The sequence below is a fragment of the Sceloporus occidentalis genome, unplaced genomic scaffold (assembly GCF_023333645.1).
Source record: "Sceloporus occidentalis isolate IW3139 unplaced genomic scaffold, rSceOcc1.0.p SCAF_10, whole genome shotgun sequence".
Lineage (NCBI taxonomy): Eukaryota > Metazoa > Chordata > Lepidosauria > Squamata > Phrynosomatidae > Sceloporus > Sceloporus occidentalis.
The window spans coordinates 8,497,208-8,509,025 of NW_028316990.1; positions in this window are offsets into that span (position 1 = coordinate 8,497,208).

Here is an 11,818-nt window from a genome sequence, read left to right on the forward strand (position 1 = left end):
AATGAATGGCTGAGCTTTTTTCGTTTTTGGAAGCGGGAGAGGTATGCTGACAAATTGCAGAGCTAGGTGCGTAGGGACATGTGTGCATGTGTATGTAAAGGGGAGACATAGTTGTATGTTGCATGCCTTCTTCAAATGCTGGACGGTGAACTGGAGACCTTGGCTGAGATCCTACATTGGAGTTGTGTAACATTAATCTCTGCATGTGGAGTTCCACATTGATTATGCTGCAAAACCCTTGTGTTGAATGGCAACTCTGCACAAGTGAATGTGCAACCCAGTGTGCAATCCATTGGGCACCCACCCCGTAACCATGTTTTCAAGCTCTCGCTGTACCATTCTGTCTTGGCGAGGGCCTTGGGGCTTTTGCACATGGCTTTCTCCATGCAGTCTTCCCTTGGCAATTGGAGGAAACATCTTGAGATGAGCAGGCGCTCGTAAAGGAGGTCCAGCATCTGCCAACCATCTGCTCCAAGAGGGCCGGGGCGGCACATTCCCAGATGTGCCGTTTGCAAAACCACATTTGCAAAGCACATTTTGGCCCACTTGAGGCGAGGTGACAAGGGAGTGTGAACATCCCCTTTCCTTTCTCCATATGTGTTGCCCAGATTCTGGGTGCTTTGGAGAGACAGAGGCCAGGATCATATGGATCATAAGGACGAGTGTGCAGTATTTCCATTGTGGAAAGGCATAGTATTAGTATCAGTATTTCTGTATCGCCTCCCAGCCCCCAAGGGAATGATCAAATAAAACCCAATTAAAACAATATAAGGATAAAAAGCATTTTTAAAACACATTTAAAATACTTGACAGTGTAGCTGCCTGGAGAGCCAGTGTGTTGTAGTGGTTTGAGCATTGGACCATGGAAACCCCTATCTATCTATCTATCTATCTATCTATCTATCTATCTATCTACTCACCTGTCAATGTGTCCTGACATTTGTTGTTATCGTTGTGTTTCTGACTTATGGCGACCCTATCATGAGGCTTTTTTTTGAGTAGGTTTGTTCGGAGGTGGTTTGCAATTGCCTTCGCCTGAAGCTGAGAGATTGTGACTTGTCCAAGGGCACCCAGCGGCTTTCCATGAACAAGTGGGGATTCGAACCCTGTTCTGAAGAGTCATAACCCAATGCTCAAACCACTACACCATGCTGGCTTTCACAAGGGCTTTTTACTAGACGGCCCCTACATTTCCTTCCAACTCCATATGACTTGATTCATCTTCAGTTTCCAAGCCTGGTTTGTAGTTCTGAAATTTATTATTGCTTGCTTAGAAAGCAACAGGTTTAAAAGGCAACTTAAGCCACTGAGAGGTCTTTGCATAGCGGACAGCTCCCCCAAAACATGTGAACCTCTCATCCCTTAAACAGGATCAATTCTGCATTGACTCCCAACTCTGGATTTTCTGCAAGAAATTCAATCTAGACAGCTTTGGTTCCATCTGCTGGAAATCTCCAGAAACAGCATTGCTGCTTTAGCTTTTCCTTCCTTCCTTCTCTCTATACATTTCGTTTAACTTTGGTCCATGATGAAATTTGAGATGAGTGACAAAAAACTCTGCCAAAGTGCATAAACCCTGTATTTGTGAATATAGGAATAGGAACAGAATAGGATCTGCAGGAATCCGTATCCTTCTTAGCAACAAGATCCTTTGAGTTTCTTTAAGCATGCTCAACTTTGCTTTGGTAAACCAAAGTTATAATCATATATATATTTTTAATTGAAAAAAATAATTTATTTGAAAAGCTGATAATGCAGCGAATTGAATTCCTGGGTCAGAATAATTAATGGGGATAGTAATGAACCCACAATAGAAATGCTCAATAATGTAGCTTTTTTGTCCAAAAAGAATCAGAGTTGTATAGTAGGAAGAGGACCTAAGGGCCATCTACTCCATCCCTTTGTGATGTAGTGGTTTGAGTGTTGGACTGTGACTCTGGAGACCAGGGTTCGAATCCCAGTTGGGCCCTATGCACACCCTTTCAGCCTCAGAGGATGGCCATGGCAAACCCCCTCTGAAGAAACATGCCAAGGACACCCTTATGGTTGCCATAAGTCAGAAATAATTTGAAGGTACAGAACAACAACAGTAAAAGTTTGCTCCTATTTAATGTAACCCCAAAATCTGAGCCAGATGACAGGCCACTCTGCGCTCTTGGCTCCATTTTCTTTAATCTCCCTGTTGCTCCATCCACCTTTCGGTATATTTCTCTGCAAATGTTGTCTCCTCTTTCCCTGACTTCCAGTCATTCAGCTTCTTCACAGCTTTGTTGCTGTGGAAATGGACAAAAAGAGAACTGGGAGCCTGGCGCAATGTTTGCAAATAGGACAGAAGCAGAGACGGACGGCGCAGCTGCTCTCCATTGGGGCTGGAGAGTAAAAGTTTTACTTTTCTGGATTCCAGGTCCCAGAATACCCCAGCCAGCATGGCCAGTGGGATTCTGGGAGTTGCATTCCAAAAGAGTGGTTTGTTGTTGTTGTTGTTGTTGTTGTTGTTGTTGTTGTTGTGTGTCTTCAAGTCCTCTCCGACTTATGGCAACCCTAAGGCGAAACTAACATAGGATCATAGAATCCTAGAGTTGGAAGAGACTCCAAGGGCCATCCAGTCCAACCCCATTCTGCCATGCAGGAACTCTCAATCAAAGCATCCCCGACAGATGGCCATCCAGCATCTGCTTGAAGACCTCTAAGGAGGGAGACTCCACTACACTCCGAGGAAGGAGTGTGTTCCACTCTCAAACAGCCCTTACTGTCAGGAAGTTCCTCCTAATGTTGAGCTGGAATCTCTTTTCCTATAGCTTGGATCCATTGATCCGGGTCCTAGTCTAGTCTCTGGAGCAGCAGAAAACAAGCTTGCTCCTTCCTCAATATGACATCCCTTCAAATATTTAAACAGGGCTATCATATCCCCACTTAACCTTCTCTTCTCCAGGCTAAACATAACCAGCAATTCTCTCAGGCGTTCCTCATAGGGGTTCATGGTTTCCAGACCTTTCACCATTTTAGTCTCCCTCCTTTGGACACATGGCTCCAGTTTCTCAACATCCGATTTAAATTGTGTTGCCCAGAATTGGACACGATATTCCAGGTGGGGCCTGACCAGAGCAGAATATAGTGGCACTATTACTTCCCTTGATCTAGACACTATACTTCTATTGATGCAGCCTAAAATTGCATTGGCCTTTTTAGCTGCCGCATCACACTGTTCACTCATGTTCAACTTGTGATTTACTTGGACTCTCAGATCCCTTTCACACATGTAAGTTTCATTCAGCCAGGTCTCCCTCCTATATCTGTGCATTTCATTTTTCTGCCCTAAGTGCAGTACCTTACATTTCTCCCTGTTGAAGTTCATTTTGTTAGCTGTGGCCCAGCTTTCTAGTCTATTCAGGTCATTTTGAATGTTGATCCTGTCCTCTGGAGTATTAGCTATTCCTCCTAATTTGGTGTCATCTGCAAATTTGATAAGTATGCTCCCAATTCTGTCCTCCAAGTCATTGATAAAGATGTTGAATAGCACTGGGCCCAGGACAGAGCCCCACTGGACACCCCACTGGTCACTTCTCTCCAGGCTGAAAAAGAGCCATTGTTGAGCACCCTTTGGGTTCGGCCGGTCAACCAGTTACAAATCCATGTAACAGTTACCTTGTTGACAAGTTCCTTCAGAGAGGGTTTGCCATTGCTATCCCCTGAGGCTGAGAGAGTGTGACTTGGACAAGGTTTCCATGGTTGAGCTGAGATTTGAACCCTGGTCTCCGAGTGTCCAATGCTCACACCACGACACCACGCTGTCCCTCCACACACATACACACAGGCGTTTTGCTGTTGAGGTGTGCCTACATCAGGTCATTTTTGACTCATGGAGACCCTAAAGTGAACTTATCTTGGGGTTTTCTTGGCAAGATTGGTCTAGAGGAGGTTTGCCATGGCCTTCCCCTGAGGCTGAGAGAGTGTGACTTGCTCAGTGTCACCCATTGGGTTTCATGATCAAGTGGGGAACTGAACCTGTGTCTCCAGAGTCATAGGACCTTATCACACTAGACAGAAATGGGATTTAAAAGGAGAAAAAAAACCACAAATGCGGGATGTTTTCCAGACGACGTTTCTTCCAATGTTGGCAAAAAACCCAGGCTGAGCCAGGGAGGGTGAGTTGGAAAAAAGGGTCAGACACTGTGTCAAATGTATTAGCAACCTGACAGATTTGTAGATGATGATGATGATGATGATGATGATGATGATGATGATGATGTCTTACCTGCCTCTTGCCATGGTTTGAGGCGGGAACAACAACAATGAACAGACGCACAGCATCAGTTAAAAGACAGCCATTAAAACACTCGTCCCTTTAAAAGGACACATAAGATGCTTGCATAGTCAAACAATCCACATTTAAAATCCCGCCTTTAAAATTCACAATTGAAAGATGGTGCGATGGAGGAGAAAGGCCCAGGAGGTCTTGAAAGATGGTTGCTGAACATGTGAGGAAAGGGAGATAGTTTCCTCTTCTTCTTTTCATTTTCTGTAATAAGATTAAGATCCAGGAACACTGCCAAGGGAGCTCCTTGCCAAGAAAGGGCCAGTCCTTGCAAATCGTTTCTCCATTCATTGCAAAAACAATCCTTTCTCCATTCAATGCAAAACAATTTGACGGAACTCATGGCCACAAGATACAAAGTGAGTACGGCCTCATCTCCCCCAATATTTGCCCCCTTCTTCCTCCGTTTCCCCTCTTTTTCGTTCTGTCCATTACCCATCCCCTGATCGTAAGTCCTGCTTGGCTTATCTTCCGTAAACCATCTCCAATACATATATATTTATATGATACGATAAAGACAAACACTCATTCAATTTAACTCGCCCTAATGCCAGATTCTACTTTTACCCAAGTAATTAAGATTAATGCAGCTGATAATTTAGGACAGTGTTCTTAAATGTACCTTTTTTTTGTCCTGGCAGCATCTGAGATATACTTTTACCTTAGAAGATTTATCGAGTCTACTTAGGTAACAGATAATTCCCGAGCGAATGGCAGCATTGAGAAGCGCAACGAGAGATAAATATTTCTTAAAGAGATGTCAAAATAACTCACTCTTTATTACAGTCCCTCAAAGGGGCTGCAATCCATTCGGCACCTCTAGGCAATTTTTGCATGCTATGGAAACCTGGGCGGCGTTTTCGTATTGAAGGCAATTGCTTGCGCACAGTTCTTTATGTTTTAGGGATGAGCGGGTGGCAGAGTCTTCCTTCCTCTCCCCAAAAAATACCCTCCCCAATAAATTTAATACAGGGGGGAAAAGACTTTTTGGTCTGAGAATTTGGTGCAGTGCAAAATCCTTAATGATTGTTCCAAACCAAATGAAGGGGACCTGAGTAGGAAACATGCTTACAAATAGAGGTGCACCTTTGTGCTTTTGTGGATTGTACCAAGACAAGAGTTGATGCCAATGAACTGTACCAATGAAAGGAGGTTACAGTATTTCTTGTAGTCTGAAGTGGTGCATTTTATATTCATTTTATATTGGACTCCAACTCCCTGAAGCCCTAGCCAGCTTGGCCAACATTCAATAGCTCTTGGAGTCCAAAACATCTGGAAGACCAAAGTTTGGGAATCACTGTTTTAAATGGATGTGTATTTTACATGATGGGTTTTGACTGATGCAATGTGTCTGTTCATTGTTGTTGTTCCCTGCCTCAATCCATCGGGGGAGGCGGGTAAGAAATAAATATTATTACTATCATTATTATGATGCTGTGTGCCCAACACTGTGCGGTGAGTTTCCATGGTGTAGTGGGTATCTGAATACTAGTCTGCCAGAGTCCTAGTCCCAACACTCAAACCACTAGGCTTTCTGCTTTACTTTGCCAAAGAAGAGGGTTTTGGAGATCAATGGACTCCTGAGGTGTCCCTGGTTTAGGGCGAGAAATGGGTGCTCTCCTCTATCATGGACAGGATTCAATGGCAAATCCAGTAATGTCAGAAATCCACCAAATCATCATTTTGGTTGGCTCAATAAAGGTATCACTGTTGGGTGGATTTCTGATGCTATTGGTTTTGTTATATGGCCAACGCAGCTACCCCTGAATGTTTTCTGGATTTCAAGATACAGTGGGCCCTTGTTATCCGCTGGGATTTGGCTCCAGGATCCTCCGTGGATAACAAAATCCGTGGATGCTCAACTCCCATTAAGTATAATGGCAGAGCAAAATTGTGCCCCTTATATAAAATGGAAAATCAAGGCTTGCTCTTTGGAATTTATACTTTTTTTGGAATATTTTCAAGCTGTGGATGCATGAATCCGTGGATAAAAAAATCCGTGGATAAGGAGGGTTGGCTGTAGTGCATCCTAGACGCAACAGGAGAATCCTAAAGAAAGAGCCAGTGGAATGGGAGTCTGGGACCTTCCTATTTGAGGTTTCTTGCCTCCAACATAGGTAAAACATTTCCCCCCTTAAAATTGGGATTGCATTGGCATGTTTTAGCTCAATATCACCTAAAGTTTTCCTGATGCGGAAACATGAAGGCTTCTTAAGAAATGCAGTGTTCTCTGCCTAACAAAGGGGCCTATGGCCTCACAAAAGAGGAGCCATATTAGATTGCAAAGGAAGATTTTTGTTTTTCTGTTGTAAATGAATGTTAAAAATTTCATGGACTTTGGGAATCTCCAAGTTGCCATGTGGCCAGGAGGACGAGGTGCAAGCCTGCAAAAAATACCCCTCCATATCATCTGAACCTAGAACCAAAACAATCAAATGCAGGCCTATGACTAACATACTCAATTTCCCCCCCCCCCTCCCTCTATGGCTTTTAACACCAATGAAGAAGCCAATGGAGTTCAGAAACCTTGCAACGTATACACTGTGTATTTGGGTTGAGAAAGGGATCCCTGTCTGGTGGATTTCTGGTGTTATTAGATTGGCTATATGGCCAACACGTGTTTTCGGGATTCAATGGGCCACTGATGGGAGTGCCAGGAGAATGCCAGGCTCTCTGAGCCACCGTGCCAAAGGCATCCAGGATGCCAACTATGTTGACTCACAAGGTGCCAGGAGCCAAGGGTGTCTGTACATTCGTCTCCCCGGAGTCCCCGTTGCACGCACGTCTGACACCACGGCCAAAGAGGAACGTGCTTTTCACGTCCGAGCTTTGGCTTGTGGCTCTCAGGAGCTTGCAATGGTTGGCAGTAGCCAAACCAAACAAAGATTCCTGACATATTTTTCACTTTCCTTGCAGCCAAGAAATTCATCTTTCGCAGGAGAGGAAGCTGAGACCCAGCAGTAGCTGAGTGACAGAAGCTTTCCAAGGTATGGCCAGAGGACAAGTCAGAAATCTGGGAAGAGCTGAATGGTGTGGTGGTGGTGATGATGATGATGATGATGATGATGATGATGATGATGATTTGGTATGAGTATCTTTTTGGAGCAAAAGGCTCTGGCTTCTTCATCCTGCACCCAAATGGAATGACACTTCTCATGCCCTCAAATCTTTCCCCTCCTTGGGGTCAACATGTCCCATTCAAAAAAGACAGTCTTATAATAAGATGCCTGATCTTCCTTTTGGCTCTTGCTATCCATGGTTCCAGTTTGGATCTACATCCCCAGCTTGTTGTTGTTTGTTGTTGCTATGTTCCTTCAAGTTTATAGATTTTTGTGTGTTTTTCAGGCTATGTGCTACAAAAAACTATGGATGCCAGCCATGAAAGCCTTTGACTTCACATTGCCCTCAAGTTGTTTCTGACTTATGGCAACCCTAGGCTGAATCTATGGAGTTTATCACATGAAGGAGATTGGGAGTTTATCCCACAAATATCCCAAAGAAGTAGCACAATTACGTGAAACGATTTCACACGACGTCGCGCAAAACCTGCCATTTAAATGGTCACAAAGAAGCATTAACGTGCATCATTTTACTTTCAGGATTTCAGCAACAATGCATTTACAGTATCACTTTCTTTGCATAATTGCGTGTGATCATTATTCTCTCAATTCCTCGCCATTTTCGCTTTATTTGTGGGATGCTTTAAATACACTTTAATCTCTCTTTAATGCCAAAATTAGCCCCAGCAGGATAAACTCCTCGAATGGGGTTTTCTTGGCAAGACTGGTTCAGAAGAGGCTTGCCATTGCCATCCTCTGAGGCTGAGAAAGTGTGGCTTGCCCAAGGTCACCCAGTGGGAATAATAATAATAATAATAATAATACATTTTATTTTTGCCCCAGGGCAAAATTTAAACCCTGGCCTCCAGAGTCCTAGTCCAATCCTCAGACCACTATGCCATGCTGTCTCAACTGCCTTGGGTTATTTTCAACCAATATTTATTTCCAATGTATAACCCAACTTGGGCTATTTCCACCATCACCTCTCCCCAAAAGAACCCCAATAACTCTCCATGGCCTCTGAAAAGAAAAACAGAATGTGCAAATTTTTCCCTCTCTGGGTTGCAAAGTCAGGGAATAATAGTCAGTTCAGAAGAGGAAGCGATTTTCCTCCCCTTTTGCAATGTTTGCCAGGTTTTTTGGCTTCAGGAGAGAATTGAACTGTCTGACTGGCCAAATCGACTTCTGAATATTTCACAGTCTGCAAAAACAGACAGCTTTCCTTCAAAATGGCACCCTTTGAGCTTTGCTAGAGTTAGGAAAAGTTATCTTTTTGGATGACCATTCTGGCTGTAGATCCATCCTATGGAATTCTGGGATTTCTAGTTTTACAAGGTCTTTAGTCTTCTATGCAAAAGTGCATCAGTGCCACATAAAATGGAGCCAGGATGGAGCCATGGCAGTTAAAGTGATGCCAAGCTGCCCTATTTCTACAGTGGAGATGCATCCTCAGAGTTATACTCCAACTGTGTCCATGTTTTGCTTATATTGCTGTAATTTGCAAAGTTTTTCCAAGTTCTACCCATTTTCCTTCCCAGTTTGCCCAGAATTTCTGACAAGTGTTACACCTCACTTCCTAACTTAGAAACAGAGCATTTATTTACTCGGGTTTCCTGCATGCATGCAAACAGTTAATGCGAACCCCAGCAACGCAAATATTGTGCATTACTTGGATACCCCAAAAAAGGACTTCCTTTATTTATTTATTTTAAAGAAGAAACCCTTCCAGAATGCCTCCTTTATGAGGCTGAATAAGCCCAACTGTGATAATGTAACTGGTTCAGTTGTTTTTTTGCTCTTGGCAAGGAGCCTTTGCAAATTCAAGCAGGTCAGACGCATAAGTGGCGCATTGTTGCACCAAGACGGTTGCGGTTGTGTGTGCAAGGAAGGCATTGCCAAGTGTCAGCTTGGGCTGGATGAAGGGAAGAGGAGCGATGGGGGTCCCTCTCCTCCTATCAGCCTGGAATTTATTTCGGCGAGCCAAGTGTGAAACCACAGAGGAATCTGAGACTGTCAAGGCCATGTTGGCTGGGAACCCGGCTGATGGACAGGCCGATAAAATGGACAGATCAAAGCGCCAAGCGGCCAGTGACCTCAGCCAACCTCTCCTGCAACATTTTAGCCCCGAGACGGGAGTCGAACAAGGAAGAAGGCGCATGATGTGTCAGGGTCAGGTCCTTTAGGGGAGTAAATATCCATCAGTCCAGCTGGGGATTTTGACAGCCTTCTCTTGGCTTTGCAAAATAAGGGAAAGGACGGGATGGGAAGGGAAGGGAGGAAAAGCCACAACTTTGCTGAGAATCCCCTTTGAAATACCAGGGCCGCATTCCCACTTACAAATAAATCACTTTGTGATCCCAATCGATGGATCCCTTCGGCAGCGGAGCATGGTTCACACTACATTTGCCCCAATCGCATTTTCTTGCTGCGAAATAAAATAAAAGAAATCACTTGTGGTTCACATTGGCAGATGAATCAATTCAAAATGGACCCGCTCCAGCCGGCCAAAGGGCACATTTAAACCGATTCTGATCTGCATCTGGTTCACACTTGCGCGGAATCAATTTATCCAAAAAGACACAGCAAACATCAGCGTCAAAAAGGTGCAAGTTAAATGGGTCTAGTGCATGCCCCCCTAATGCGATTCGGTTCAAGTGTGAACCATGGTCATTTAAACTGGTTCAAAGTGATTTGCAATCCGGTTTAAAGGGTAGTGGGAATGAGGCCCAGATCTGGGCTGGGATTCTGTTGGTTAGTCCCAACTAGAGTATCCATGTTGATCCAACGGTTCAATGGCGAGTCAACAGATAGTCAAATCTAAATGACTCAATAGGTCCACTTCTAGGATATGAGCTAAAATATAGACAGTAAAGATGCTTTTGCTCCTGTGTTTTCCATCAAGGAGCAGTTTGAACACTTCTTTCAAATGGAGCATCCACCAAGTCAGCCATCCCTGGCTTGAAAATATTTTTAACCAATATAAATCTCAAAAGGCAAACCTTGATGTATTCATTTTATATAAGGAAGTGAGAGTGGTGTCATGATTTGAGCGTTGGACTATGGGACCAGGGTTCGAATCCCTGCTTGGCCATGGAAACCCACTGGGGTGATCTTGGGCAAGTCGAACCTTCTCAGCCTCAGTGGAAGCTAAAAGCAAACCCTGTCTGAAGAAATGTGCCAAGAAAACCCCATGCCCCCTGGCACCTTAGGGTCGCCATAAGTCAGAAATGTCTTGAAGGCACACAGCAAGGATAATACCATTTTGCTGTGCCATTGTATTTAAAAATGCTTCAGGATCTACAGATTTTAGTATCCAAGGAGTGTCCTGGAAACAAACCCTTTGTTTGTTTGTTTGTTTGTTTGTTTGCTTGTTTGTTTTTAAACCAAACTGGCCCATTTCAGCACATCATCTCCACCACAGGGCCTTGTGTCATGGAGTACTGTGTATCCCTTCAGTGGTCCTCAATGGAGCATTGAGGAAAGTGTAAAACACAGTGGTTTCCAGGAGTCAAAGGGGATGCATAGTCCCAACAGAAGACTATGAAATCCCCTCGGCGAGGCTTAGGAAATCAAAGCCAGCAAGGTAGAGCTTTCCCATACATTAAGCTGTAGGCGTGGACCTTCTGTCATCTCTTTTCCCCTTGCTAAGAAAAATATCCTTTAAGACATGGGAAATGCCTTCCTCAGCAGGTTTCAGCTAGAGGTAAATTGCTTATCATAACCTTTGAAGTGCTGGGGAGGGGGAACGGTGTCCGGAGACAGACCTGTCTGTCAAAAGGATCGTGTGGCAGGGGTCTCCTTTTTCAGGTCTGAGGGCTGCTTGGGTTTCTTGTGTTTTCCTCTTCTGCCCTGAGCAACCTCTCTTTCACGCCTCATTCTAGAAAAAGACATGCGCAGCCAGCTTTTTGCTGAAAGAATCCATTGAGGCCAGGAACTGATTCAGTCTGAACATCAGCAAAGCTTGGGGTGCATCTACACTGTAGAAGTCGTGCAGTTTGACACCACTTTAACTGCTGTGGCTTTATTCTACAGGATCCTGGGATTTGTAGTTTGGTAAGGCACCAGCACTCTTTGGCAGAGAAGGCTCAAGACCGTGTGAAACTACACATCCCAGGATTCTATAGGATGGAGCTCTGGCACTTAAAGTGGTTCCAAACTGCATGATTTCTACAGTGCAGATGCACCCGTAGTCTCACAACTCCTAGGATGAAAATCATGAGGCCCTCCAGGTGTTGTTGAACTGCAGCTCCCAGCATTCTTCACCCTTGGCTATGCTGAGTAGGGCTGATGGAACTTCCAATCCAACATCAGTGGGGCGGTTGCATGATTCCTAGCCCTGCACTTAACCAAATGTTTCCTCTGTCTATGGCTTAGCTTAATTTCCTGGATCCTAGTGTCAATAAATATAACAAATATAGAAATATCAAGAGACTTCCAAATATCA